This window comes from Triturus cristatus, unplaced genomic scaffold (assembly GCF_964204655.1).
Source record: "Triturus cristatus unplaced genomic scaffold, aTriCri1.1 SCAFFOLD_262, whole genome shotgun sequence".
Taxonomy (NCBI): domain Eukaryota; kingdom Metazoa; phylum Chordata; class Amphibia; order Caudata; family Salamandridae; genus Triturus; species Triturus cristatus.
This window is the reverse complement of record NW_028187334.1, coordinates 692,880-719,638: the sequence shown is the minus strand read 5'-3', so window position 1 is coordinate 719,638 and position 26,759 is coordinate 692,880. Positions and strand designations below refer to the sequence as shown.

The window sequence follows — 26,759 nt, the reverse complement described above, 5'->3', positions numbered from 1 at the left end:
AGGGTGAGAAAGATATTAGGAACCAAAAAATGCACAGAGCTTAGGCCAATAGTGGCTAGAGCAAGAAAAAAACTCACTGCACTCTTCCAAGAAGACAATCCTATAAGCCACTGCGAGGGAAATGATCATATTTCTCAAGAAAAAAATTAGAGTAAACACAGGACTGTCAGAAGTGGGATTTGAACCCACGCCTCCAGAGGAGACTGCGACCTGAACGCAGCACCTTAGACCACTCGGCCATCCTGACTTGCTTTCCCAGCATCTTCCAGAGGCCAGACAGCCATGCAGGTGAGGTACTGAAAAGGAATGCCCTCAATATATTTATCCTATTATATGCACTTCCAACAGATCTTTGAACAATCTGTACAGAGCAGGACCTATGGAGAACTCTTTAGAACTTTGAGGCGAACAAAGAGAAAGTGCTATTCACCAGCCACTTGAACGGCTCAAAGCTGCTTTGAAATTGAGACAATAGCCACCTCTTGGCTGGCTAAAGCAATTTCAACAAGGGATCTCAAAGTCACAACATAGGGTGGAGTATGCAAATTTAAGCAGCCCCTGATCAAAGCCCTAAGGAAATTACTGTAAGTGTGCTGGAGTCCAGTTGTCTACCAGATGCATGGCATTCTTCCAAATTTGCAGGGCCCGTCTGGCCAGGGCATACAAGAGCATGACTCTTCCAGATGACCTCTTACATGGGTCCTATGCTCATTTGGTAAGGATTGCGCTTTGTCAGCAAGACGTTATAGAACCTAAATATATGAGAAACCCCATCTCTCTTGACAAGAGGAGAACGGAATAACGTGCCAGGTGAAGACCAACAGATGCAACTTCCATCAGATGTTAACCTGATAAAGGAGATTAAATCTCCAAAAGGCATGTCAGAAGTGGGATTCGAACCCACGCCTCCAAAGGAGACTGTGGCCTAAACACAGCACCTTAGACCTCTCGGCCATCCTGACAGTATAGGCTTTTAAGAAATGAATAAAAGTTACTCAGAAACGTCTACCTCCATGCAAGCCTGAAATAATTTAAACCTTCAAACACAAGGTGCAACTTTATGCACAGGACAATAAACACAGAAGAACACATACGAAAGCACTTTATTTCACAGGTATACAGTTTTCATGCTTTTAGAACACCACATACCTCTCACCAGCTATTTAGGGTCCTGTATCCGACTCACAACATTTCCTTGCCTGCGACCTCTCTCTCTACACAAACAACTACAGCACAGGAAGTAGGAAGGCAATAGGTGGGGCAGTTTATGCAAATTTATGCTGCCAATGTGCCTTGCAGATTCATGCAGGATTTCTAGATCCTTGCTGGATACAAGAGAGTAGGCCTTGTTCCAGATAAACTATCCCTAGCAGGGAAAGTCTGAGCACAGGCACTCTTTTGCTCTTTAGCCCCTGGCCTGGGACTCACCCTCACTTGCTGAGGCGTGAAATTCTGCATACCAACTTTGCACAGAAGGTATGTTTGTGGTTGTTTGGGGATGGGTGGGAGGTCAAGAGCAGGGAAAAGCAGGTCTCCTTCACTACTAGACTCCTCTTCTATGCCTCCCTGCCATTCACTCACTCTGTCTTTGTTTCATTCTCTCCTTCCACAACACTCCTTCTCACTCACTCGCTCTATCACTTGTATTTTTGCCCTTGCTCTGCATTCTATAGTGGAAACAGCTCTTGAATGAAGCATCTGAAAATGACGTGACAAAATTTAAAACCTCCTTATTGGAAACCTAAAACATCACAAGACTTAATGTAACCCATTTCTTTCATAAAAAAGATTTTTAAAGTACCCCACAAAACAAATATAAAACACCACGAGTGCTAGAAGAATATTACATTAACGTTAAAGATAGAATAGGGCAAATGCATTTGCAGTTGAAACTGAAGTTTGGTACTTATTCAGATATTATTTACATTGCCAATTTTTAGCTGAGATTCTAAAGGAACTGAGAGAGAAAATGGAATTCAAGTTTTGTCAGAAGTGGGATTCGAACCCATGCCTCCAGGAGAGACTGCGGCCTTAACGCAGCGCCTTAGACCACTCGGCCATCCTGACCCCATGCTGCTTTTTCATCTAAAGGGTGAGAAAGATATTAGGAACCAAAAAATGCACAGAGCTTAGGCCAATAGTGGCTAGAGCAAGAAAAAAAACTCACTGCACTCTTCCAAGAAGACAATCCTATAAGCCACTGCGAGGGAAATGATCATATTTCTCAAGAAAAAAATTATGGTAAACACAGGACTGTCAGAAGTGGGATTTGAACCCAAGCCTCCAGAGGAGACTGCGACCTGAACGCAGCGCCTTAGACCAATCGGCCATCCTGACTTGCTTTCCCAGCATCTTCCAGAGGCCAGACAGCCATGCAGGTGAGGTACTGAAAAGGAATGCCCTCAATTTATTTATCCTATTATATGCACTTCCAACAGATCTTTGAACAATCTGTACAGAGCAGGACCTATGGAGAACTCTTTAGAACTTTGAGGCGAACAAAGAGGAAGTGCTATTCACCAGCCACTTGAACGGCTCAAAGCTGCTTTGAAATTGAGACAATAGCCACCTCTTGGCTGGCTAAAGCAATTTCAACAAGGGATCTCAAAGTCACAACATAGGGTGGAGTATGCAAATTTAAGCAGCCCCTGATCAAAGCCCTAAGGAAATTACTGTAAGTGTGCTGGAGTCCAGTTGTCTACCAGATGCATGGCATTCTTCCAAATTTGCAGGGCCCGTCTTGCCAGGGCATACAAGAGCATGACTCTTCCAGATGACCTCTTACATGGGTCCTATGCTCATTTGGTAAGGATTGCGCTTTGTCAGCAAGACGTTATAGAACCTAAATATATGAGAAACCCCATGTCTCTTGACAAGAGGAGAACGGAATAACGTGCCAGGTGAAGACCAACAGATGCAACTTCCATCAGATGTTAACCTGATAAAGGAGATTAAATCTCCAAAAGGCATGTCAGAAGTGGGATTCGAACCCACGCCTCCAAAGGAGACTGTGGCCTAAACACAGCATCTTAGACCTCTCGGCCATCCTGACAGTATAGGCTTTTAAGAAATGAATAAAAGTTACTCAGAAACGTCTACCTCCATGCAAGCCTGAAATAATTTAAACCTTCAAACACAAGGTGCAACTTTATGCACAGGACAATAAACACAGAAGAACACATACGAAAGCACTTTATTTCACAGGTATACAGTTTTCATGCTTTTAGAACACCACATACCTCTCACCAGCTATTTAGGGTCCTGTATCCGACTCACAACATTTCCTTGCCTGCGACCTCTCTCTCTACACAAACAACTACAGCACAGGAAGTAGGAAGGCAATAGGTGGGGCAGTTTATGCAAATTTATGCTGCCAATGTGCCTTGCAGATTCATGCAGGATTTCTAGATCCTTGCTGGATACAAGAGAGTAGGCCTTGTTCCAGATAAACTATCCCTAGCAGGGAAAGTGTGAGCACAGGCACTCTTTTGCTCTTTAGCCCCTGGCCTGGGACTCACCCTCACTTGCTGAGGCGTGAAATTCTGCATACCAACTTTGCACAGAAGGTATGTTTGTGGTTGTTTGGGGATGGGTGGGAGGTCAAGAGCAGGGAAAAGCAGGTCTCCTTCACTACTAGACTCCTCTTCTATGCCTCCCTGCCATTCACTCACTCTGTCTTTGTTTCATTCTCTCCTTCCACAACACTCCTTCTCACTCACTCGCTCTATCACTTGTATTTTTGCCCTTGCTCTGCATTCTATAGTGGAAACAGCTCTTGAATGAAGCATCTGAAAATGATGTGACAAAATTTAAAACCTCCTTATTGGAAACCTAAAACATCACAAGACTTAATGTAACCCATTTCTTTCATAAAAAAGATTTTTAAAGTACCCCACAAAACAAATATAAAACACCACGAGTGCTAGAAGAATATTACATTAACGTTAAAGATAGAATAGGGCAAATGCATTTGCAGTTGAAACTGAAGTTTGGTACTTATTCAGATATTATTTACATTGCCAATTTTTAGCTGAGATTCTAAAGGAACTGAGAGAGAAAATGGAATTCAAGTTTTGTCAGAAGTGGGATTCGAACCCATGCCTCCAGGAGAGACTGCGGCCTTAACGCAGCGCCTTAGACCACTCGGCCATCCTGACCCCATGCTGCTTTTTCATCTAAAGGGTGAGAAAGATATTAGGAACCAAAAAATGCACAGAGCTTAGGCCAATAGTGGCTAGAGCAAGAAAAAAACTCACTGCACTCTTCCAAGAAGACAATCCTATAAGCCACTGCGAGGGAAATGATCATATTTCTCAAGAAAAAAATTAGAGTAAACACAGAACTGTCAGAAGTGGGATTTGAACCAACGCCTCCAGAGGAGACTGCAACCTGAACGCAGCGCCTTAGACCACTCGGCCATCCTGACTTGCTTTCCCAGCATCTTCCAGAGGCCAGACAGCCATGCAGGTGAGGTACTGAAAAGGAATGCCCTCAATTTATTTATCCTATTATATGCACTTCCAACAGATCTTTGAACAATCTGTACAGAGCAGGACCTATGGAGAACTCTTTAGAACTTTGAGGCGAACAAAGAGAAAGTGCTATTCACCAGCCACTTGAACTGCTCAAAGCTGCTTTGAAATTGAGACAATAGCCACCTCTTGGCTGGCTAAAGCAATTTCAACAAGGGATCTCAAAGTCACAACATAGGGTGGAGTATGCAAATTTAAGCAGCCCCTGATCAAAGCCCTAAGGAAATTGCTGTAAGTGTGCTGGAGTCCAGTTGTCTACCAGATGCATGGCATTCTTCCAAATTTGCAGGGCCCGTCTGGCCAGGGCATACAAGAGCATGACTCTTCCAGTTGACCTCTTACATGGGTCCTATGCTCATTTGGTAAGGATTGCGCTTTGTCAGCAAGACGTTATAGAACCTAAATATATGAGAAACCCCATCTCTCTTGACAAGAGGAGAACGGAATAACGTGCCAAGTGAAGACCAACAGATGCAACTTCCATCAGATGTTAACCTGATAAAGGAGATTAAATCTCCAAAAGGCATGTCAGAAGTGGGATTCGAACCCACGCCTCCAAAGGAGACTGTGGCCTAAACACAGCACCTTAGACCTCTCGGCCATCCTGACTGTATAGGCTTCTAAGAAATGAATAAAAGTTACTCAGAAACGTCTACCTCCATGCAAACCTGAAATAATTTAAACCTTCAAACACAAGGTGCAACTTTATGCACAGGACAATAAACACAGAAGAACACATACGAAAGCACTTTATTTCACAGGTATACAGTTTTCATGCTTTTAGAACACCACATACCTCTCACCAGCTATTCAGGGTCCTGTATCCGACTCACAACATTTCCTTGCCTGCGACCTCTCTCTCTACACAAACAACTACAGCACAGGAAGTAGGAAGGCAATAGGTGGGGCAGTTTATGCAAATTTATGCTGCCAATGTGCCTTGCAGATTCATGCAGGATTTCTAGATCCTTGCTGGATACAAGAGAGTAGGCCTTGTTCCAGATAAACTATCCCTAGCAGGGAAAGTCTGAGCACAGGCACTCTTTTGCTCTTTAGCCCCTGGCCTGGGACTCACCCTCACTTGCTGAGGCGTGAAATTCTGCATACCAACTTTGCACAGAAGGTATGTTTGTGGTTGTTTGGGGATGGGTGGGAGGTCAAGAGCAGGGAAAAGCAGGTCTCCTTCACTACTAGACTCCTCTTCTATGCCTCCCTGCCGTTCACTCACTGTCTTTGTTTCATTCTCTCCTTCCACAACACTCCTTCTCACTCACTCGCTCTATCACTTGTATTTTTGCCCTTGCTCTGCATTCTATAGTGGAAACATCTCTTGAATGAAGCATCTGAAAATGACGTGACATAAAATTTAAAACCTCCTTATTGGAAACCTAAAACATCACAAGACTTAATGTAACCCATTTCTTTCATAAAAAAGATTTTTAAAGTACCCCACAAAAGAAATATAAAACACCACGAGTGCTAGAAGAATATTACATTAACGTTAAAGATAGAATAGGGCAAATGCATTTGCAGTTGAAACTGAAGTTTGGTACTTATTCAGATATTATTTACATTGCCAATTTTTAGCTGAGATTCTAAAGGAACTGAGAGAGAAAATGGAATTCAAGTTTTGTCAGAAGTGGGATTCGAACGCACGCCTCCAGGAGAGACTGTGGCCTTAACGCAGCGCCTTAGACCACTCGGCCATCCTGACCCCATGCTGCTTTTTCATCTAAAGGGTGAGAAAGATATTAGGAACCAAAAAATGCACAGAGCTTAGGCCAATAGTGGCTAGAGCAAGAAAAAAACTCACTGCACTCTTCCAAGAAGACAATCCTATAAGCCACTGCGAGGGAAATGATCATATTTCTCAAGAAAAAAATTAGAGTAAACACAGAACTGTCAGAAGTGGGATTTGAACCCACGCCTCCAGAGGAGACTGCGACCTGAACGCAGCGCCTTAGACCACTCGGCCATCCTGACTTGCTTTCCCAGCATCTTCCAGAGGCCAGACAGCCATGCAGGTGAGGTACTGAAAAGGAATGCCCTCAATTTATTCATCCTATTATATGCACTTCTAACAGATCTTTGAACAATCTGTACAGAGCAGGACCTATGGAGAACTCTTTAGAACTTTGAGGCGAACAAAGAGAAAGTGCTATTCACCAGCCACTTGAACGGCTCAAAGCTGCTTTGAAATTGAGACAATAGCCACCTCTTGGCTGGCTAAAGCAATTTCAACAAGGGATCTCAAAGTCACAACATAGGGTGGAGTATGCAAATTTAAGCAGCCCCTGATCAAAGCCCTAAGGAAATTGCTGTAAGTGTGCTGGAGTCCAGTTGTCTACCAGATGCATGGCATTCTTCCAAATTTGCAGGGCCCGTCTGGCCAGGGCATACAAGAGCATGACTCTTCCAGTTGACCTCTTACATGGGTCCTATGCTCATTTGGTAAGGATTGCGCTTTGTCAGCAAGACGTTATAGAACCTAAATATATGAGAAACCCCATCTCTCTTGACAAGAGGAGAACGGAATAACGTGCCAAGTGAAGACCAACAGATGCAACTTCCATCAGATGTTAACCTGATAAAGGAGATTAAATCTCCAAAAGGCATGTCAGAAGTGGGATTCGAACCCACGCCTCCAAAGGAGACTGTGGCCTAAACACAGCACCTTAGACCTCTCGGCCATCCTGACAGTATAGGCTTCTAAGAAATGAATAAAAGTTACTCAGAAACGTCTACCTCCATGGAAACCTGAAATAATTTAAACCTTCAAACACAAGGTGCAACTTTATGCACAGGACAATAAACACAGAAGAACACATACGAAAGCACTTTATTTCACAGGTATACAGTTTTCATGCTTTTAGAACACCACATACCTCTCACCAGCTATTCAGGGTCCTGTATCCGACTCACAACATTTCCTTGCCTGCGACCTCTCTCTCTACACAAACAACTACAGCACAGGAAGTAGGAAGGCAATAGGTGGGGCAGTTTATGCAAATTTATGCTGCCAATGTGCCTTGCAGATTCATGCAGGATTTCTAGATCCTTGCTGGATACAAGAGAGTAGGCCTTGTTCCAGATAAACTATCCCTAGCAGGGAAAGTCTGAGCACAGGCACTCTTTTGCTCTTTAGCCCCTGGCCTGGGACTCACCCTCACTTGCTGAGGCGTGAAATTCTGCATACCAACTTTGCACAGAAGGTATGTTTGTGGTTGTTTGGGGATGGGTGGGAGGTCAAGAGCAGGGAAAAGCAGGTCTCCTTCACTACTAGACTCCTCTTCTATGCCTCCCTGCCGTTCACTCACTCTGTCTTTGTTTCATTCTCTCCTTCCACAACACTCCTTCTCACTCACTCGCTCTATCACTTGTATTTTTGCCCTTGCTCTGCATTCTATAGTGGAAACATCTCTTGAATGAAGCATCTGAAAATGACGTGACATAAAATTTAAAACCTCCTTATTGGAAACCTAAAACATCACAAGACTTAATGTAACCCATTTCTTTCATAAAAAAGATTTTTAAAGTACCCCACAAAAGAAATATAAAACACCACGAGTGCTAGAAGAATATTACATTAACGTTAAAGATAGAATAGGGCAAATGCATTTGCAGTTGAAACTGAAGTTTGGTACTTATTCAGATATTATTTACATTGCCAATTTTTAGCTGAGATTCTAAAGGAACTGAGAGAGAAAATGGAATTCAAGTTTTGTCAGAAGTGGGATTTGAACCCACGCCTCCAGGAGAGACTGCGGCCTTAACGCAGCACCTTAGACCACTCGGCCATCCTGACCCCATGCTGCTTTTTCATCTAAAGGGTGAGAAAGATATTAGGAACCAAAAAATGCACAGAGCTTAGGCCAATAGTGGCTAGAGCAAGAAAAAAACTCACTGCACTCTTCCAAGAAGACAATCCTATAAGCCACTGCGAGGGAAATGATCATATTTCTCAAGAAAAAAATTAGAGTAAACACAGAACTGTCATTTGAACCCACGCCTCCAGAGGAGACTGCGACCTAAACGCAGCTCCTTAGACCACTCGGCCATCCTGACTTGCTTTCCCAGCATCTTCCAGAGGCCAGACAGCCATGGAGGTGAGGTACTGAAAAGGAATGCCCTCAATTTATTTATCCTATTATATGCACTTCCAACAGATCTTTGAACAATCTGTACAGAGCAGGACCTATGGAGAACTCTTTAGAACTTTGAGGCGAACAAAGAGAAAGTGCTATTCACCAGCCACTTGAACGGCTCAAAGCTGCTTTGAAATTGAGACAATAGCCACCTCTTGGCTGGCTAAAGCAATTTCAACAAGGGATCTCAAAGTCACAAAATAGGGTGGAGTATGCAAATTTAAGCAGCCCCTGATCAAAGCCCTAAGGAAATTGCTGTAAGTGTGCTGGAGTCCAGTTGTCTACCAGATGCATGGCATTCTTCCAAATTTGCAGGGCCCGTCTGGCCAGGGCATACAAGAGCATGACTCTTCCAGTTGACCTCTTACATGGGTCCTATGCTCATTTGGTAAGGATTGCGCTTTGTCAGCAAGACGTTATAGAACCTAAATATATGAGAAACCCCATCTCTCTTGACAAGAGGAGAACGGAATAACGTGCCAAGTGAAGACCAACAGATGCAACTTCCATCAGATGTTAACCTGATAAAGGAGATTAAATCTCCAAAAGGCATGTCAGAAGTGGGATTCGAACCCACGCCTCCAAAGGAGACTGTGGCCTAAACACAGCACCTTAGACCTCTCGGCCATCCTGACAGTATAGGCTTCTAAGAAATGAATAAAAGTTACTCAGAAACGTCTACCTCCATGCAAGCCTGAAATAATTTAAACCTTCAAACACAAGGTGCAACTTTATGCACAGGACAATAAACACAGAAGAACACATACGAAAGCACTTTATTTCACAGGTATACAGTTTTCATGCTTTTAGAACACCACATACCTCTCACCAGCTATTCAGGGTCCTGTATCCGACTCACAAAATTTCCTTGCCTGCGACCTCTCTCTCTACACAAACAACTACAGCACTGGAAGTAGGAAGGCAATAGGTGGGGCAGTTTATGCAAATTTATGCTGCCAATGTGCCTTGCAGATTCATGCAGGATTTCTAGATCCTTGCTGGATACAAGAGAGTAGGCCTTGTTCCAGATAAACTATCCCTAGCAGGGAAAGTCTGAGCACAGGCACTCTTTTGCTCTTTAGCCCCTGGCCTGGGACTCACCCTCACTTGCTGAGGCGTGAAATTCTGCATACCAACTTTGCACAGAAGGTATGTTTGTGGTTGTTTGGGGATGGGTGGGAGGTCAAGAGCAGGGAAAAGCAGGTCTCCTTCACTACTAGACTCCTCTTCTATGCCTCCCTGCCGTTCACTCACTCTGTCTTTGCTTCATTCTCTCCTTCCACAACACTCCTTCTCACTCACTCGCTCTATCACTTGTATTTTTGCCCTTGCTCTGCATTCTATAGTGGAAACATCTCTTGAATGAAGCATCTGAAAATGACGTGACATAAAATTTAAAACCTCCTTATTGGAAACCTAAAACATCACAAGACTTAATGTAACCCATTTCTTTCATAAAAAAGATTTTTAAAGTACCCCACAAAAGAAATATAAAACACCACGAGTGCTAGAAGAATATTACATTAACGTTAAAGATAGAATAGGGCAAATGCATTTGCAGTTGAAACTGAAGTTTGGTACTTATTCAGATATTATTTACATTGCCAATTTTTAGCTGAGATTCTAAAGGAACTGAGAGAGAAAATGGAATTCAAGTTTTGTCAGAAGTGGGATTCGAACCCACGCCTCCAGGAGAGACTGCGGCCTTAACGCAGCGCCTTAGACCACTCGGCCATCCTGACCTCATGCTGCTTTTTCCTCTAAAGGGTGAGAAATATATTAGGAACCAAAAAATGCACAGAGCTTAGGCCAATAGTGGCTAGAGCAAGAAACAAACTCACTGCACTCTTCCAACAGACAATCCTATAAGCCACTGCGAGGGAAATGATCATATTTCTCAAGAAAAAAAGTAGAGTAAACACAGGACTGTCAGAAGTGGGATTTGAACCCACACCTCCAGAGGAGACTGCGACCTGAACGCAGCGCCTTAGACCACTCGGCCATCCTGACTTGTTTTCCCAGCTTCTTCCAGAGGCCAGACAGCCATGGAGGTGAGGTACTGAAAAGGAATGCCCTCAATTTATTTATTCTATTATATGCACTTCCAACAGATCTTTGAACAATCTGTACAGAGCAGGACCTATGGAGAACTCTTTAGAACTTTGAGGCGAACAAAGAGAAAGTGCTATTCACCAGCCACTTGAACGGCTCAAAGCTGCTTTGAAATTGAGACAATAGCCACCTCTTGGCTGGCTAAAGCAATTTCAACAAGGGATCTCAAAGTCACAACATAGGGTGGAGTATGCAAATTTAAGCAGCCCCTGATCAAAGCCCTAAGGAAATTGCTGTAAGTGTGCTGGAGTCCAGTTGTCTACCAGATGCATGGCATTCTTCCAAATTTGCAGGGCCCGTCTGGCCAGGGCATACAAGAGCATGACTCTTCCAGTTGACCTCTTACATGGGTCCTATGCTCATTTGGTAAGGATTGCGCTTTGTCAGCAAGACGTTATAGAACCTAAATATATGAGAAACCCCATCTCTCTTGACAAGAGGAGAACGGAATAACGTGCCAGGTGAAGACCAACAGATGCAACTTCCATCAGATGTTAACCTGATAAAGGAGATTAAATCTCCAAAAGGCATGTCAGAAGTGGGATTCGAACCCACGCCTCCAAAGGAGATGTGGCCTAAACACAGCGCCTTAGACCTCTCGGCCATCCTGACAGTATAGGCTTTTAAGAAATGAATAAAAGTTACTCAGAAACGTCTACCTCCATGCAAGCCTGAAATAATTTAAACCTTCAAACACAAGGTGCAACTTTATGCACAGGACAATAAACACAGAAGAACACATACGAAAGCACTTTATTTCACAGGTATACAGTTTTCATGCTTTTAGAACACCACATACCTCTCACCATCTATTTAGGGTCCTGTATCCGACTCACAACATTTCCTTGCCTGCGACCTCTCTCTCTACACAAACAACTACAGCACAGGAAGTAGGAAGGCAATAGGTGGGGCAGTTTATGCAAATTTATGCTGCCAATGTGCCATGCAGATTCATGCAGGATTTCTAGATCCTTGCTGGATACAAGAGAGTAGGCCTTGTTCCAGATAAACTATCCCTAGCAGGGAAAGTCTGAGCACAGGCACTCTTTTGCTCTTTAGCCCCTGGCCTGGGACTCACCCTCACTTGCTGAGGCGTGAAATTCTGCATACCAACTTTGCACAGAAGGTATGCTTGTGGTTGTTTGGGGATGGGTGGGAGGTCAAGAGCAGGGAAAAGCAGGTCTCCTTCACTACTAGACTCCTCTTCTATGCCTCCCTGCCATTCACTCACTCTGTCTTTGTTTCATTCTCTCCTTCCACAACACTCCTTCTCACTCACTCGCTCTATCACTTGTATTTTTGCCCTTGCTCTGCATTCTATAGTGGAAGCAGCTCTTGAATGAAGCATCTGAAAATGACGTGACATAAAATTTTAAACCTCCTTATTGGAAACCTAAAACATCACAAGACTTAATGTAACCCATTTCTTTCATAAAAAAGATTTTTAAAGTACCCCACAAAAGAAATATAAAACACCACGAGTGCTAGAAGAATATTACATTAACGTTAAAGATAGAATAGGGCAAATGCATTTGCAGTTGAAACTGAAGTTTGGTACTTATTCAGATATTATTTACATTGCCAATTTTTAGCTGAGATTCTAAAGGAACTGAGAGAGAAAATGGAATTCAAGTTTTGTCAGAAGTGGGATTCGAACGCACGCCTCCAGGAGAGACTGTGGCCTTAACGCAGCGCCTTAGACCACTCGGCCATCCTGACCCCATGCTGCTTTTTCATCTAAAGGGTGAGAAAGATATTAGGAACCAAAAAATGCACAGAGCTTAGGCCAATAGTGGCTAGAGCAAGAAAAAAACTCACTGCACTCTTCCAAGAAGACAATCCTATAAGCCACTGCGAGGGAAATGATCATATTTCTCAAGAAAAAAATTAGAGTAAACACAGAACTGTCAGAAGTGGGATTTGAACCCACGCCTCCAGAGGAGACTGCGACCTGAACGCAGCGCCTTAGACCACTCGGCCATCCTGACTTGCTTTCCCAGCATCTTCCAGAGGCCAGACAGCCATGCAGGTGAGGTACTGAAAAGGAATGCCCTCAATTTATTTATCCTATTATATGCACTTCTAACAGATCTTTGAACAATCTGTACAGAGCAGGACCTATGGAGAACTCTTTAGAACTTTGAGGCGAACAAAGAGAAAGTGCTATTCACCAGCCACTTGAACGGCTCAAAGCTGCTTTGAAATTGAGACAATAGCCACCTCTTGGCTGGCTAAAGCAATTTCAACAAGGGATCTCAAAGTCACAACATAGGGTGGAGTATGCAAATTTAAGCAGCCCCTGATCAAAGCCCTAAGGAAATTGCTGTAAGTGTGCTGGAGTCCAGTTGTCTACCAGATGCATGGCATTCTTCCAAATTTGCAGGGCCCGTCTGGCCAGGGCATACAAGAGCATGACTCTTCCAGTTGACCTCTTACATGGGTCCTATGCTCATTTGGTAAGGATTGCGCTTTGTCAGCAAGACGTTATAGAACCTAAATATATGAGAAACCCCATCTCTCTTGACAAGAGGAGAACGGAATAACGTGCCAAGTGAAGACCAACAGATGCAACTTCCATCAGATGTTAACCTGATAAAGGAGATTAAATCTCCAAAAGGCATGTCAGAAGTGGGATTCGAACCCACGCCTCCAAAGGAGACTGTGGCCTAAACACAGCACCTTAGACCTCTCGGCCATCCTGACAGTATAGGCTTCTAAGAAATGAATAAAAGTTACTCAGAAACGTCTACCTCCATGGAAACCTGAAATAATTTAAACCTTCAAACACAAGGTGCAACTTTATGCACAGGACAATAAACACAGAAGAACACATACGAAAGCACTTTATTTCACAGGTATACAGTTTTCATGCTTTTAGAACACCACATACCTCTCACCAGCTATTCAGGGTCCTGTATCCGACTCACAACATTTCCTTGCCTGCGACCTCTCTCTCTACACAAACAACTACAGCACAGGAAGTAGGAAGGCAATAGGTGGGGCAGTTTATGCAAATTTATGCTGCCAATGTGCCTTGCAGATTCATGCAGGATTTCTAGATCCTTGCTGGATACAAGAGAGTAGGCCTTGTTCCAGATAAACTATCCCTAGCAGGGAAAGTCTGAGCACAGGCACTCTTTTGCTCTTTAGCCCCTGGCCTGGGACTCACCCTCACTTGCTGAGGCGTGAAATTCTGCATACCAACTTTGCACAGAAGGTATGTTTGTGGTTGTTTGGGGATGGGTGGGAGGTCAAGAGCAGGGAAAAGCAGGTCTCCTTCACTACTAGACTCCTCTTCTATGCCTCCCTGCCGTTCACTCACTCTGTCTTTGTTTCATTCTCTCCTTCCACAACACTCCTTCTCACTCACTCGCTCTATCACTTGTATTTTTGCCCTTGCTCTGCATTCTATAGTGGAAACATCTCTTGAATGAAGCATCTGAAAATGACGTGACATAAAATTTAAAACCTCCTTATTGGAAACCTAAAACATCACAAGACTTAATGTAACCCATTTCTTTCATAAAAAAGATTTTTAAAGTACCCCACAAAAGAAATATAAAACACCACGAGTGCTAGAAGAATATTACATTAACGTTAAAGATAGAATAGGGCAAATGCATTTGCAGTTGAAACTGAAGTTTGGTACTTATTCAGATATTATTTACATTGCCAATTTTTAGCTGAGATTCTAAAGGAACTGAGAGAGAAAATGGAATTCAAGTTTTGTCAGAAGTGGGATTTGAACCCACGCCTCCAGGAGAGACTGCGGCCTTAACGCAGCACCTTAGACCACTCGGCCATCCTGACCCCATGCTGCTTTTTCATCTAAAGGGTGAGAAAGATATTAGGAACCAAAAAATGCACAGAGCTTAGGCCAATAGTGGCTAGAGCAAGAAAAAAACTCACTGCACTCTTCCAAGAAGACAATCCTATAAGCCACTGCGAGGGAAATGATCATATTTCTCAAGAAAAAAATTAGAGTAAACACAGAACTGTCATTTGAACCCACGCCTCCAGAGGAGACTGCGACCTAAACGCAGCTCCTTAGACCACTCGGCCATCCTGACTTGCTTTCCCAGCATCTTCCAGAGGCCAGACAGCCATGGAGGTGAGGTACTGAAAAGGAATGCCCTCAATTTATTTATCCTATTATATGCACTTCCAACAGATCTTTGAACAATCTGTACAGAGCAGGACCTATGGAGAACTCTTTAGAACTTTGAGGCGAACAAAGAGAAAGTGCTATTCACCAGCCACTTGAACGGCTCAAAGCTGCTTTGAAATTGAGACAATAGCCACCTCTTGGCTGGCTAAAGCAATTTCAACAAGGGATCTCAAAGTCACAAAATAGGGTGGAGTATGCAAATTTAAGCAGCCCCTGATCAAAGCCCTAAGGAAATTGCTGTAAGTGTGCTGGAGTCCAGTTGTCTACCAGATGCATGGCATTCTTCCAAATTTGCAGGGCCCGTCTGGCCAGGGCATACAAGAGCATGACTCTTCCAGTTGACCTCTTACATGGGTCCTATGCTCATTTGGTAAGGATTGCGCTTTGTCAGCAAGACGTTATAGAACCTAAATATATGAGAAACCCCATCTCTCTTGACAAGAGGAGAACGGAATAACGTGCCAAGTGAAGACCAACAGATGCAACTTCCATCAGATGTTAACCTGATAAAGGAGATTAAATCTCCAAAAGGCATGTCAGAAGTGGGATTCGAACCCACGCCTCCAAAGGAGACTGTGGCCTAAACACAGCACCTTAGACCTCTCGGCCATCCTGACAGTATAGGCTTCTAAGAAATGAATAAAAGTTACTCAGAAACGTCTACCTCCATGCAAGCCTGAAATAATTTAAACCTTCAAACACAAGGTGCAACTTTATGCACAGGACAATAAACACAGAAGAACACATACGAAAGCACTTTATTTCACAGGTATACAGTTTTCAAGCTTTTAGAACACCACATACCTCTCACCAGCTATTTAGGGTCCTGTATCCGACTCACAACATTTCCTTGCCTGCGACCTCTCTCTCTACACAAACAACTACAGCACTGGAAGTAGGAAGGCAATAGGTGGGGCAGTTTATGCAAATTTATGCTGCCAATGTGCCTTGCAGATTCATGCAGGATTTCTAGATCCTTGCTGGATACAAGAGAGTAGGCCTTGTTCCAGATAAACTATCCCTAGCAGGGAAAGTCTGAGCACAGGCACTCTTTTGCTCTTTAGCCCCTGGCCTGGGACTCACCCTCACTTGCTGAGGCGTGAAATTCTGCATACCAACTTTGCACAGAAGGTATGTTTGTGGTTGTTTGGGGATGGGTGGGAGGTCAAGAGCAGGGAAAAGCAGGTCTCCTTCACTACTAGACTCCTCTTCTATGCCTCCCTGCCGTTCACTCACTCTGTCTTTGTTTCATTCTCTCCTTCCACAACACTCCTTCTCACTCACTCGCTCTATCACTTGTATTTTTGCCCTTGCTTTGCATTCTATAGTGGAAACATCTCTTGAATGAAGCATCTGAAAATGACGTGACATAAAATTTAAAACCTCCTTATTGGAAACCTAAAACATCACAAGACTTAATGTAACCCATTTCTTTCATAAAAAAGATTTTTAAAGTACCCCACAAAAGAAATATAAAACACCACGAGTGCTAGAAGAATATTACATTAACGTTAAAGATAGAATAGGGCAAATGCATTTGCAGTTGAAACTGAAGTTTGGTACTTATTCAGATATTATTTACATTGCCAATTTTTAGCTGAGATTCTAAAGGAACTGAGAGAGAAAATGGAATTCAAGTTTTGTCAGAAGTGGGATTTGAACCCACGCCTCCAGGAGAGACTGCGGCCTTAACGCAGCACCTTAGACCACTCGGCCATCCTGACCCCATGCTGCTTTTTCATCTAAAGGGTGAGCAAGATATTAGGAACCAAAAAATGCACAGAGCTTAGGCCAATAGTGGCTAGAGCAAGAAAAAAACTCACTGCACTCTTCCAAGAAGACAATCCTATAAGCCACTGCGAGGGAAATTATCATATTTCTCAAGAAAAAAATTAGAGTAAACACAGAACTGTCATTTGAACCCACGCCTCCAGAGGAGACTGCGACCTAAACGCAGCGCCTTAGACCACTCGGCCATCCTGACTTGCTTTCCCAGCATCTTCCAGAGGCCAGACAGCCATGGAGGTGAGGTACTGAAAAGGAATGCCCTCAATTTATTTATCCTATTATATGCACTTCCAACAGATCTTTGAACAATCTGTACAGAGCAGGACCTATGGAGAACTCTTTAGAACTTTGAGGCGAACAAAGAGAAAGTGCTATTCACCAGCCACTTGAACGGCTCAAAGCTGCTTTGAAATTGAGACAATAGCCACCTCTTGGCTGGCTAAAGCAATTTCAACAAGGGATCTCAAAGTCACAAAATAGGGTGGAGTATGCAAATTTAAGCAGCCCCTGATCAAAGCCCTAAGGAAATTGCTGTAAGTGTGCTGGAGTCCAGTTGTCTACCAGATGCATGGCATTCTTCCAAATTTGCAGGGCCCGTCTGGCCAGGGCATACAAGAGCATGACTCTTCCAGTTGACCTCTTACATGGGTCCTATGCTCATTTGGTAAGGATTGCGCTTTGTCAGCAAGACGTTATAGAACCTAAATATATGAGAAACCCCATCTCTCTTGACAAGAGGAGAACGGAATAACGTGCCAAGTGAAGACCAACAGATGCAACTTCCATCAGATGTTAACCTGATAAAGGAGATTAAATCTCCAAAAGGCATGTCAGAAGTGGGATTCGAACCCACGCCTCCAAAGGAGACTGTGGCCTAAACACAGCACCTTAGACCTCTCGGCCATCCTGACAGTATAGGCTTCTAAGAAATGAATAAAAGTTACTCAGAAACGTCTACCTCCATGCAAGCCTGAAATAATTTAAACCTTCAAACACAAGGTGCAACTTTATGCACAGGACAATAACCACAGAAGAACACATACGAAAGCACTTTATTTCACAGGTATACAGTTTTCATGCTTTTAGAACACCACATACCTCTCACCAGCTATTCAGGGTCCTGTATCCGACTCACAAAATTTCCTTGCCTGCGACCTCTCTCTCTACACAAACAACTACAGCACTGGAAGTAGGAAGGCAATAGGTGGGGCAGTTTATGCAAATTTATGCTGCCAATGTGCCTTGCAGATTCATGCAGGATTTCTAGATCCTTGCTGGATACAAGAGAGTAGGCCTTGTTCCAGATAAACTATCCCTAGCAGGGAAAGTCTGAGCACAGGCACTCTTTTGCTCTTTAGCCCCTGGCCTGGGACTCACCCTCACTTGCTGAGGCGTGAAATTCTGCATACCAACTTTGCACAGAAGGTATGTTTGTGGTTGTTTGGGGATGGGTGGGAGGTCAAGAGCAGGGAAAAGCAGGTCTCCTTCACTACTAGACTCCTCTTCTATGCCTCCCTGCCGTTCACTCACTCTGTCTTTGCTTCATTCTCTCCTTCCACAACACTCCTTCTCACTCACTCGCTCTATCACTTGTATTTTTGCCCTTGCTCTGCATTCTATAGTGGAAACATCTCTTGAATGAAGCATCTGAAAATGACGTGACATAAAATTTAAAACCTCCTTATTGGAAACCTAAAACATCACAAGACTTAATGTAACCCATTTCTTTCATAAAAAAGATTTTTAAAGTACCCCACAAAAGAAATATAAAACACCACGAGTGCTAGAAGAATATTACATTAACGTTAAAGATAGAATAGGGCAAATGCATTTGCAGTTGAAACTGAAGTTTGGTACTTATTCAGATATTATTTACATTGCCAATTTTTAGCTGAGATTCTAAAGGAACTGAGAGAGAAAATGGAATTCAAGTTTTGTCAGAAGTGGGATTCGAACCCACGCCTCCAGGAGAGACTGCGGCCTTAACGCAGCGCCTTAGACCACTCGGCCATCCTGACCTCATGCTGCTTTTTCCTCTAAAGGGTGAGAAATATATTAGGAACCAAAAAATGCACAGAGCTTAGGCCAATAGTGGCTAGAGCAAGAAACAAACTCACTGCACTCTTCCAACAGACAATCCTATAAGCCACTGCGAGGGAAATGATCATATTTCTCAAGAAAAAAAGTAGAGTAAACACAGGACTGTCAGAAGTGGGATTTGAACCCACACCTCCAGAGGAGACTGCGACCTGAACGCAGCGCCTTAGACCACTCGGCCATCCTGACTTGCTTTCCCAGCTTCTTCCAGAGGCCAGACAGCCATGCAGGTGAGGTACTGAAAAGGAATGCCCTCAATTTATTTATTCTATTATATGCACTTCCAACAGATCTTTGAACAATCTGTACAGAGCAGGACCTATGGAGAACTCTTTAGAACTTTGAGGCGAACAAAGAGAAAGTGCTATTCACCAGCCACTTGAACGGCTCAAAGCTGCTTTGAAATTGAGACAATAGCCACCTCTTGGCTGGCTAAAGCAATTTCAACAAGGGATCTCAAAGTCACAACATAGGGTGGAGTATGCAAATTTAAGCAGCCCCTGATCAAAGCCCTAAGGAAATTGCTGTAAGTGTGCTGGAGTCCAGTTGTCTACCAGATGCATGGCATTCTTCCAAATTTGCAGGGCCCGTCTGGCCAGGGCATACAAGAGCATGACTCTTCCAGTTGACCTCTTACATGGGTCCTATGCTCATTTGGTAAGGATTGCGCTTTGTCAGCAAGACGTTATAGAACCTAAATATATGAGAAACCCCATCTCTCTTGACAAGAGGAGAACGGAATAACGTGCCAGGTGAAGACCAACAGATGCAACTTCCATCAGATGTTAACCTGATAAAGGAGATTAAATCTCCAAAAGGCATGTCAGAAGTGGGATTCGAACCCACGCCTCCAAAGGAGATGTGGCCTAAACACAGCGCCTTAGACCTCTCGGCCATCCTGACAGTATAGGCTTTTAAGAAATGAATAAAAGTTACTCAGAAACGTCTACCTCCATGCAAGCCTGAAATAATTTAAACCTTCAAACACAAGGTGCAACTTTATGCACAGGACAATAAACACAGAAGAACACATACGAAAGCACTTTATTTCACAGGTATACAGTTTTCATGCTTTTAGAACACCACATACCTCTCACCATCTATTTAGGGTCCTGTATCCGACTCACAACATTTCCTTGCCTGCGACCTCTCTCTCTACACAAACAACTACAGCACAGGAAGTAGGAAGGCAATAGGTGGGGCAGTTTATGCAAATTTATGCTGCCAATGTGCCATGCAGATTCATGCAGGATTTCTAGATCCTTGCTGGATACAAGAGAGAAGGACTTGTTCCAGATAAACTATCCCTAGCAGGGAAAGTCTGAGCACAGGCACTCTTTTGCTCTTTAGCCCCTGGCCTGGGACTCACCCTCACTTGCTGAGGCGTGAAATTCTGCATACCAACTTTGCACAGAAGGTATGCTTGTGGTTGTTTGGGGATGGGTGGGAGGTCAAGAGCAGGGAAAAGCAGGTCTCCTTCACTACTAGACTCCTCTTCTATGCCTCCCTGCCATTCACTCACTCTGTCTTTGTTTCATTCTCTCCTTCCACAACACTCCTTCTCACTCACTCGCTCTATCACTTGTATTTTTGCCCTTGCTCTGCATTCTATAGTGGAAGCAGCTCTTGAATGAAGCATCTGAAAATGACGTGACATAAAATTTTAAACCTCCTTATTGGAAACCTAAAACATCACAAGACTTAATGTAACCCATTTCTTTCATAAAAAAGATTTTTAAAGTACCCCACAAAAGAAATATAAAACACCACGAGTGCTAGAAGAATATTACATTAACGTTAAAGATAGAATAGGGCAAATGCATTTGCAGTTGAAACTGAAGTTTGGTACTTATTCAGATATTATTTACATTGCCAATTTTTAGCTGAGATTCTAAAGGAACTGAGAGAGAAAATGGAATTCAAGTTTTGTCAGAAGTGGGATTCGAACGCACGCCTCCAGGAGAGACTGTGGCCTTAACGCAGCGCCTTAGACCACTCGGCCATCCTGACCCCATGCTGCTTTTTCATCTAAAGGGTGAGAAAGATATTAGGAACCAAAAAATGCACAGAGCTTAGGCCAATAGTGGCTAGAGCAAGAAAAAAACTCACTGCACTCTTCCAAGAAGACAATCCTATAAGCCACTGCGAGGGAAATGATCATATTTCTCAAGAAAAAAATTAGAGTAAACACAGAACTGTCAGAAGTGGGATTTGAACCCACGCCTCCAGAGGAGACTGCGACCTGAACGCAGCGCCTTAGACCACTCGGCCATCCTGACTTGCTTTCCCAGAATCTTCCAGAGGCCAGACAGCCATGCAGGTGAGGTACTGAAAAGGAATGCCCTCAATTTATTTATCCTATTATATGCACTTCTAACAGATCTTTGAACAATCTGTACAGAGCAGGACCTATGGAGAACTCTTTAGAACTTTGAGGCGAACAAAGAGAAAGTGCTATTCACCAGCCACTTGAACGGCTCAAAGCTGCTTTGAAATTGAGACAATAGCCACCTCTTGGCTGGCTAAAGCAATTTCAACAAGGGATCTCAAAGTCACAACATAGGGTGGAGTATGCAAATTTAAGCAGCCCCTGATCAAAGCCCTAAGGAAATTGCTGTAAGTGTGCTGGAGTCCAGTTGTCTACCAGATGCATGGCATTCTTCCAAATTTGCAGGGCCCGTCTGGCCAGGGCATACAAGAGCATGACTCTTCCAGTTGACCTCTTACATGGGTCCTATGCTCATTTGGTAAGGATTGCGCTTTGTCAGCAAGACGTTATAGAACCTAAATATATGAGAAACCCCATCTCTCTTGACAAGAGGAGAACCGAATAACGTGCCAAGTGAAGACCAACAGATGCAACTTCCATCAGATGTTAACCTGATAAAGGAGATTAAATCTCCAAAAGGCATGTCAGAAGTGGGATTCGAACCCACGCCTCCAAAGGAGACTGTGGCCTAAACACAGCACCTTAGACCTCTCGGCCATCCTGACAGTATAGGCTTCTAAGAAATGAATAAAAGTTACTCAGAAACGTCTACCTCCATGCAAGCCTGAAATAATTTAAACCTTCAAACACAAGGTGCAACTTTATGCACAGGACAATAAACACAGAAGAACACATACGAAAGCACTTTATTTCACAGGTATACAGTTTTCATGCTTTTAGAACACCACATACCTCTCACCAGCTATTCAGGGTCCTGTATCCGACTCACAACATTTCCTTGCCTGCGACCTCTCTCTCTACACAAACAACTACAGCACTGGAAGTAGGAAGGCAATAGGTGGGGCAGTTTATGCAAATTTATGCTGCCAATGTGCCTTGCAGATTCATGCAGGATTTCTAGATCCTTGCTGGATACAAGAGAGTAGGCCTTGTTCCAGATAAACTATCCCTAGCAGGGAAAGTCTGAGCACAGGCACTCTTTTGCTCTTTAGCCCCTGGCCTGGGACTCACCCTCACTTGCTGAGGCGTGAAATTCTGCATACCAACTTTGCACAGAAGGTATGTTTGTGGTTGTTTGGGGATGGGTGGGAGGTCAAGAGCAGGGAAAAGCAGGTCTCCTTCACTACTAGACTCCTCTTCTATGCCTCCCTGCCGTTCACTCACTCTGTCTTTGTTTCATTCTCTCCTTCCACAACACTCCTTCTCACTCACTCGCTCTATCACTTGTATTTTTGCCCTTGCTTTGCATTCTATAGTGGAAACATCTCTTGAATGAAGCATCTGAAAATGACGTGACATAAAATTTAAAACCTCCTTATTGGAAACCTAAAACATCACAAGACTTAATGTAACCCATTTCTTTCATAAAAAAGATTTTTAAAGTACCCCACAAAAGAAATATAAAACACCACGAGTGCTAGAAGAATATTACATTAACGTTAAAGATAGAATAGGGCAAATGCATTTGCAGTTGAAACTGAAGTTTGGTACTTATTCAGATATTATTTACATTGCCAATTTTTAGCTGAGATTCTAAAGGAACTGAGAGAGAAAATGGAATTCAAGTTTTGTCAGAAGTGGGATTCGAACCCACGCCTCCAGGAGAGACTGCGGCCTTAACGCAGCGCCTTAGACCACTCGGCCATCCTGACCTCATGCTGCTTTTTCCTCTAAAGGGTGAGAAATATATTAGGAACCAAAAAATGCACAGAGCTTAGGCCAATAGTGGCTAGAGCAAGAAACAAACTCACTGCACTCTTCCAAGAAGACAATCCTATAAGCCACTGCGAGGGAAATGATCATATTTCTCAAGAAAAAAAGTAGAGTAAACACAGGACTGTCAGAAGTGGGATTTGAACCCACATCTCCAGAGGAGACTGCGACCTGAACGCAGCGCCTTAGACCACTCGGCCATCCTGACTTGCTTTCCCAGCTTCTTCCAGAGGCCAGACAGCCATGCAGGTGAGGTACTGAAAAGGAATGCCCTCAATTTATTTATTCTATTATATGCACTTCCAACAGATCTTTGAACAATCTGTACAGAGCAGGACCTATGGAGAACTCTTTAGAACTTTGAGGCGAACAAAGAGAAAGTGCTATTCACCAGCCACTTGAACGGCTCAAAGCTGCTTTGAAATTGAGACAATAGCCACCTCTTGGCTGGCTAAAGCAATTTCAACAAGGGATCTCAAAGTCACAACATAGGGTGGAGTATGCAAATTTAAGCAGCCCCTGATCAAAGCCCTGAGGAAATTGCTGTAAGTGTGCTGGAGTCCAGTTGTCTACCAGATGAATGGCATTCTTCCAAATTTGCAGGGCCCGTCTGGCCAGGGCATACAAGAGCATGACTCTTCCAGATGACCTCTTACATGGGTCCTATGCTCATTTGGTAAGGATTGCGCTTTGTCAGCAAGACGTTATAGAACCTAAATATATGAGAAACCCCATGTCTCTTGACAAGAGGAGAACGGAATAACGTGCCAGGTGAAGACCAACAGATGCAACTTCCATCAGATGTTAACCTGATAAAGGAGATTAAATCTCCAAAAGGCATGTCAGAAGTAGGATTCGAACCCACGCCTCCAAAGGAGACTGTGGCCTAAACACAGCGCCTTAGACCTCTCGGCCATCCTGACAGTATAGGCTTTTGAGAAATGAATAAAAGTTACTCAGAAACGTCTACCTCCATGCAAGCCTGAAATAATTTAAACCTTCAAACACAAGGTGCAACTTTATGCACAGGACAATAAACACAGAAGAACACATACGAAAGCACTTTATTTCACAGGTATACAGTTTTCATGCTTTTAGAACACCACATACCTCTCACCAGCTATTTAGGGTCCTGTATCCGACTCACAAAATGTCCTTGCCTGCGACCTCTCTCTCTACACAAACAACTACAGCACAGGAAGTAGGAAGGCAATAGGTGGGGCAGTTTATGCAAATTTATGCTGCCAATGTGCCTTGCAGATTCATGCAGGATTTCTAGATCCTTGCTGGATACAAGAGAGTAGGCCTTGTTCCAGATAAACTATCCCTAGCAGGGAAAGTCTGAGCACAGGCACTCTTTTGCTCTTTAGCCCCTGGCCTGGGACTCACCCTCACTTGCTGAGGCGTGAAATTCTGCATACCAACTTTGCACAGAAGGTATGTTTGTGGTTGTTTGGGGATGGGTGGGAGGTCAAGAGCAGGGAAAAGCAGGTCTCCTTCACTACTAGACTCCTCTTCTATGCCTCCCTGCCGTTCACTCACTCTGTCTTTGTTTCATTCTCTCCTTCCACAACACTCCTTCTCACTCACTCGCTCTATCACTTGTATTTTTGCCCTTGCTCTGCATTCTATAGTGGAAACATCTCTTGAATGAAGCATCTGAAAATGACGTGACATAAAATTTAAAACCTCCTTATTGGAAACCTAAAACATCACAAGACTTAATGTAACCCATTTCTTTCATAAAAAAGATTTTTAAAGTACCCCACAAAAGACATATAAAACACCACGAGTGCTAGAAGAATATTACATTAACGTTAAAGATAGAATAGGGCAAATGCATTTGCAGTTGAAACTGAAGTTTGGTACTTATTCAGATATTATTTACATTGCCAATTTTTAGCCGAGATTCTAAAGGAACTGAGAGAGAAAATGGAATTCAAGTTTTGTCAGAAGTGGGATTTGAACCCACGCCTCCAGGAGAGACTGCGGCCTTAACTCAGCGCCTTAGACCACTCGGCCATCCTGACCCCATGCTGCTTTTTCATCTAAAGGGTGAGAAAGATATTAGGAACCAAAAAATGCACAGAGCTTAGGCCAATAGTGGCTAGAGCAAGAAAAAAACTCACTGCACTCTTCCAAGAAGACAATCCTATAAGCCACTGCGAGGGAAATGATCATATTTCTCAAGAAAAAAATTAGAGTAAACACAGGACTGTCAGAAGTGGGATTTGAACCCACGCCTCCAGAGGAGACTGCGACCTGAACGCAGCGCCTTAGACCACACGGCCATCCTGACTTGCTTTCCCAGCATCTTCCAGAGGCCAGACAGCCAAGCAGGTGAGGTACTGAAAAGGAATGCCCTCAATTTATTTATCCTATTATATGCACTTCCAACAGATCTTTGAACAATCTGTACAGAGCAGGACCTATGGAGAACTCTTTAGAACTTTGAGGCGAACAAAGAGAAAGTGCTATTCACCAGCCACTTGAACGGCTCAAAGCTGCTTTGAAATTGAGACAATAGCCACCTCTTGGCTGGCTAAAGCAATTTCAACAAGGGATCTCAAAGTCACAACATAGGGTGGAGTATGCAAATTTAAGCAGCCTCTGATCAAAGCCCTAAGGAAATTGCTGTAAATGTGCTGGAGTCCAGTTGTCTACCAGATGCATGGCATTCTTCCAAATTTGCAGGGCCCGTCTGGCCAGGGCATACAAGAGCATGACTCTTCCAGTTGACCTCTTACATGGGTCCTATGCTCATTTGGTAAGGATTGCGCTTTGTCAGCAAGACGTTAAAGAACCTAAATATATGAGAAACCCCATCTCTCTTGACAAGAGGAGAACGGAATAACGTGCCAGGTGAAGACCAACAGATGCAACTTCCATCAGATGTTAACCTGATAAAGGAGATTAAATCTCCAAAAGGCATGTCAGAAGTGGGATTCGAACCCACGCCTCCAAAGGAGATGTGGCCTAAACACAGCGCCTTAGACCTCTCGGCCATCCTGACAGTATAGGCTTTTAAGAAATGAATAAAAGTTACTCAGAAACGTCTACCTCCATGCACGCCTGAAATAATTTAAACCTTCAAACACAAGGTGCAACTTTATGCACAGGACAATAAACACAGAAGAACACATACGAAAGCACTTTATTTCACAGGTATACAGTTTTCATGCTTTTAGAACACCACATACCTCTCACCAGCTATTTAGGGTCCTGTATCCGACTCACAACATTTCCTTGCCTGCGACCTCTCTCTCTACACAAACAACTACAGCACAGGAAGTAGGAAGGCAATAGGTGGGGCAGTTTATGCAAATTTATGCTGCCAATGTGCCATGCAGATTCATGCAGGATTTCTAGATCCTTGCTGGATACAAGAGAGAAGGACTTGTTCCAGATATACTATCCCTAGCAGGGAAAGTCTGAGCACAGGCACTCTTTTGCTCTTTAGCCCCTGGCCTGGGACTCACCCTCACTTGCTGAGGCGTGAAATTCTGCATACCAACTTTGCACAGAAGGTATGCTTGTGGTTGTTTGGGGATGGGTGGGAGGTCAAGAGCAGGGAAAAGCAGGTCTCCTTCACTACTAGACTCCTCTTCTATGCCTCCCTGCCATTCACTCACTCTGTCTTTGTTTCATTCTCTCCTTCCACAACACTCCTTCTCACTCACTCGCTCTATCACTTGTATTTTTGCCCTTGCTCTGCATTCTATAGTGGAAACATCTCTTGAATGAAGCATCTGAAA

At 43.6% G+C, this 26,759-nt stretch overlaps 24 non-coding genes across 24 annotated transcripts; all 24 read right to left on the bottom strand.

Moving 5' to 3' along the window:
* Positions 1–164: 164 nt before the first annotated feature.
* Positions 165–247, bottom strand: TRNAL-CAG (transfer RNA leucine (anticodon CAG)). The gene has a single exon. It is a non-coding gene; the product is annotated as a tRNA-Leu (tRNA).
* Positions 248–879: 632 nt separating this feature from the next.
* On the bottom strand, positions 880–962 carry TRNAL-UAG (transfer RNA leucine (anticodon UAG)). The gene has a single exon. It is a non-coding gene; the product is annotated as a tRNA-Leu (tRNA).
* A 1,022-nt stretch (positions 963–1,984) lies between these two features.
* TRNAL-AAG (transfer RNA leucine (anticodon AAG)) lies at positions 1,985–2,067 on the bottom strand. Its single transcript has one exon. It is a non-coding gene; the product is annotated as a tRNA-Leu (tRNA).
* Positions 2,068–4,074: 2,007 nt separating this feature from the next.
* On the bottom strand, positions 4,075–4,157 carry TRNAL-AAG (transfer RNA leucine (anticodon AAG)). The gene has a single exon. It is a non-coding gene; the product is annotated as a tRNA-Leu (tRNA).
* Positions 4,158–5,058: 901 nt separating this feature from the next.
* On the bottom strand, positions 5,059–5,141 carry TRNAL-UAG (transfer RNA leucine (anticodon UAG)). Its single transcript has one exon. It is a non-coding gene; the product is annotated as a tRNA-Leu (tRNA).
* Positions 5,142–6,432: 1,291 nt separating this feature from the next.
* TRNAL-CAG (transfer RNA leucine (anticodon CAG)) lies at positions 6,433–6,515 on the bottom strand. Its single transcript has one exon. It is a non-coding gene; the product is annotated as a tRNA-Leu (tRNA).
* A 632-nt stretch (positions 6,516–7,147) lies between these two features.
* TRNAL-UAG (transfer RNA leucine (anticodon UAG)) lies at positions 7,148–7,230 on the bottom strand. The gene has a single exon. It is a non-coding gene; the product is annotated as a tRNA-Leu (tRNA).
* A 1,024-nt stretch (positions 7,231–8,254) lies between these two features.
* TRNAL-AAG (transfer RNA leucine (anticodon AAG)) lies at positions 8,255–8,337 on the bottom strand. The gene has a single exon. It is a non-coding gene; the product is annotated as a tRNA-Leu (tRNA).
* An 892-nt stretch (positions 8,338–9,229) lies between these two features.
* Positions 9,230–9,312, bottom strand: TRNAL-UAG (transfer RNA leucine (anticodon UAG)). Its single transcript has one exon. It is a non-coding gene; the product is annotated as a tRNA-Leu (tRNA).
* Positions 9,313–10,336: 1,024 nt separating this feature from the next.
* On the bottom strand, positions 10,337–10,419 carry TRNAL-AAG (transfer RNA leucine (anticodon AAG)). Its single transcript has one exon. It is a non-coding gene; the product is annotated as a tRNA-Leu (tRNA).
* A 185-nt stretch (positions 10,420–10,604) lies between these two features.
* On the bottom strand, positions 10,605–10,687 carry TRNAL-CAG (transfer RNA leucine (anticodon CAG)). Its single transcript has one exon. It is a non-coding gene; the product is annotated as a tRNA-Leu (tRNA).
* A 2,007-nt stretch (positions 10,688–12,694) lies between these two features.
* Positions 12,695–12,777, bottom strand: TRNAL-CAG (transfer RNA leucine (anticodon CAG)). The gene has a single exon. It is a non-coding gene; the product is annotated as a tRNA-Leu (tRNA).
* A 632-nt stretch (positions 12,778–13,409) lies between these two features.
* On the bottom strand, positions 13,410–13,492 carry TRNAL-UAG (transfer RNA leucine (anticodon UAG)). The gene has a single exon. It is a non-coding gene; the product is annotated as a tRNA-Leu (tRNA).
* A 1,024-nt stretch (positions 13,493–14,516) lies between these two features.
* TRNAL-AAG (transfer RNA leucine (anticodon AAG)) lies at positions 14,517–14,599 on the bottom strand. The gene has a single exon. It is a non-coding gene; the product is annotated as a tRNA-Leu (tRNA).
* An 892-nt stretch (positions 14,600–15,491) lies between these two features.
* Positions 15,492–15,574, bottom strand: TRNAL-UAG (transfer RNA leucine (anticodon UAG)). Its single transcript has one exon. It is a non-coding gene; the product is annotated as a tRNA-Leu (tRNA).
* Positions 15,575–16,598: 1,024 nt separating this feature from the next.
* TRNAL-AAG (transfer RNA leucine (anticodon AAG)) lies at positions 16,599–16,681 on the bottom strand. Its single transcript has one exon. It is a non-coding gene; the product is annotated as a tRNA-Leu (tRNA).
* Positions 16,682–17,573: 892 nt separating this feature from the next.
* Positions 17,574–17,656, bottom strand: TRNAL-UAG (transfer RNA leucine (anticodon UAG)). The gene has a single exon. It is a non-coding gene; the product is annotated as a tRNA-Leu (tRNA).
* Positions 17,657–18,680: 1,024 nt separating this feature from the next.
* Positions 18,681–18,763, bottom strand: TRNAL-AAG (transfer RNA leucine (anticodon AAG)). The gene has a single exon. It is a non-coding gene; the product is annotated as a tRNA-Leu (tRNA).
* A 185-nt stretch (positions 18,764–18,948) lies between these two features.
* On the bottom strand, positions 18,949–19,031 carry TRNAL-CAG (transfer RNA leucine (anticodon CAG)). Its single transcript has one exon. It is a non-coding gene; the product is annotated as a tRNA-Leu (tRNA).
* A 2,007-nt stretch (positions 19,032–21,038) lies between these two features.
* Positions 21,039–21,121, bottom strand: TRNAL-CAG (transfer RNA leucine (anticodon CAG)). The gene has a single exon. It is a non-coding gene; the product is annotated as a tRNA-Leu (tRNA).
* Positions 21,122–21,753: 632 nt separating this feature from the next.
* On the bottom strand, positions 21,754–21,836 carry TRNAL-UAG (transfer RNA leucine (anticodon UAG)). The gene has a single exon. It is a non-coding gene; the product is annotated as a tRNA-Leu (tRNA).
* Positions 21,837–22,860: 1,024 nt separating this feature from the next.
* TRNAL-AAG (transfer RNA leucine (anticodon AAG)) lies at positions 22,861–22,943 on the bottom strand. Its single transcript has one exon. It is a non-coding gene; the product is annotated as a tRNA-Leu (tRNA).
* A 186-nt stretch (positions 22,944–23,129) lies between these two features.
* On the bottom strand, positions 23,130–23,212 carry TRNAL-CAG (transfer RNA leucine (anticodon CAG)). Its single transcript has one exon. It is a non-coding gene; the product is annotated as a tRNA-Leu (tRNA).
* Positions 23,213–23,844: 632 nt separating this feature from the next.
* On the bottom strand, positions 23,845–23,927 carry TRNAL-UAG (transfer RNA leucine (anticodon UAG)). Its single transcript has one exon. It is a non-coding gene; the product is annotated as a tRNA-Leu (tRNA).
* Between the last annotated feature and the right edge of the window lie 2,832 nt (positions 23,928–26,759).